The sequence below is a fragment of the Anoplophora glabripennis genome, unplaced genomic scaffold (genome assembly GCF_000390285.2).
Source record: "Anoplophora glabripennis isolate ALB-LARVAE unplaced genomic scaffold, Agla_2.0 scaffold710, whole genome shotgun sequence".
In the NCBI taxonomy this organism is placed as follows: domain Eukaryota; kingdom Metazoa; phylum Arthropoda; class Insecta; order Coleoptera; family Cerambycidae; genus Anoplophora; species Anoplophora glabripennis.
Genome location: NW_019416836.1, coordinates 245,220 through 247,292, shown reverse-complemented (window position 1 = coordinate 247,292; position 2,073 = coordinate 245,220).

Here is a 2,073-nt window from a genome sequence, read left to right as displayed (position 1 = left end):
AAAATACGAATTCAACGATGTATCACACTTTACAAAAATATCCTGTCTGCCTGCAGCAATTTGAATTTCTTTTTAATTTTTCTGAAATAGTAGGCTGATGTCCGAATTGTCATTTCCTTTAGTGTAAAACAACATGGTGTTCCATTTAAATTAACAAAGTTAATATCCCGGGCCATTTTGTTTGAAGTTCATTTGTTTTTCTACATTATTTTCGAAAACTTCATAAAAAATAGTGCAACTTTTGTAATTCACATTTTTTTATAACTCTTAAAACAAAAAAGTTAAAGGGGGTCAAAATATAGTGAATCACCCTGTACATTAAATGGGCCTAAGTACTTGGACCTTCTACAAAATTATGTAGAGGAATTTCTCCAAACATTGCCGGTTATGCGTTATGTGGAATGCTGATATCAGCATGATGGTGCTCCAGCACATAGTACCTTGCAGGTGAAACAATTTTTAAATAACCGATTCGGTGAACAATGGATTAGGAGAGATGGACTCATTAATTGGCCGGCCAGAACTCTGGACATGAATCCTATGGATTATTTTGACCCCCCTTTAACTTTTTTGTTTTAAGAGTTATAAAAAAAATGTGAAATAGAAAAGTTGCACTAAGTTTTCGAAAATGATGTAGAAAAACAAATGAAGTTCAAACAAAATGGCCCCGGATGTTAACTTTGTCAATTTAAATGGAACACCATGTTATGTTTTACACTAAAGAAAATGACAATTCGGACATCAGCCTACTATTTCAGAAAAATTAAAAAGAAATTCAAATTGCTGCAGGCAGACAGGATATTTTTGTACAGTGTGATACATCGTTGAATTCGTATTTTTTTTTCTTTATCCATCCATGAGGAGAACCAATATGGCGTCCATAAGAAAAAAAAATTGACTATCGCGACTCTGAAACAATGGAAGATAGAAAAAATCTTAATTCACCATTAAAATCGCCATGTTGGATAATGCCTAGATACAAAATTTAGTGAGGCTATCTTAAAAAACAAATGAGTTATAACGAAAAATAGAAAATCGACATTTTCACTTTTTTCGAGATATCTCAGAAACTATCGAAGATATCTTGGATCTGTTTTCACCAGAACACTCACCCCATAATTGTGCAACTTTTTTGTAATTTGAGCCACCCTGTATGACTAACGGTTTCCGATATCCCTGTAGTCTCCCTTTAAATAGTTCTAACCCTGTATATACAGTGCCCCCCTAAAGTCGTGCACAAATTCATTATTAGGTAAACAAAAGAAATTATTAAAAATTCCCGAAACAGGTCGATTTTTGAATTTAATTTACTATTTTTACAGATAATAATTTAATATACAGGGTGACCTATGTTCGAGTAATGACGTCATCACAATTTTTTTTAAATGGAACACCCCACTTTTTTCAAATTTTCGAATTGCCCTAACTGAGCTGATTCCAAAAATATACCACAAGTTGCTTCTAATTGTTACAGGGAGGACAACAATACCCAAATTATTTACAAATACTAAATTTATTTACAAATAAATAAACGTACTAAAAATTGAATCAAATCACCAGAAACACCTAAATTAAATGTTCAAATTGTTGACCATTTACTGCCAAACAATGGGCCAGACGGGAAGTAAATTCTTGCTGTACATTCCCAATGACTTCAGGCGGGATCGCTCGAACTTCTTGCCGAATTCGTTCCTTCAGATCGTTAATACTGTTTGGTTTATTGACGTATATTTTGCTTTTTACATAACCCCAAAGAAAAAAGTCGAGCGGTGTTAAATCTGGTGATCTGGCGGGCCATTCCTTAGGTCCTCTTCTGCCAATCCACCGATGAGGAAACACGTCATCTAAATAGCGGCGAACAGCGCTGGCATAGTGCGGTGGTGCACCATCTTGCTGAAACCAAATGGTTTCATTGGGCAAATCTGGATCTTCTTCATTTGGAAATAGAACACTCAAGGAAGGAACTAAATGGAACTGAAGAAATTCCAAATATCTTGCACCATCTAAATTTCCTTCAAAGAAATACGGCCCCAAAATTCGATTACCAACAATTCCGGCCCAAACATTGACCTT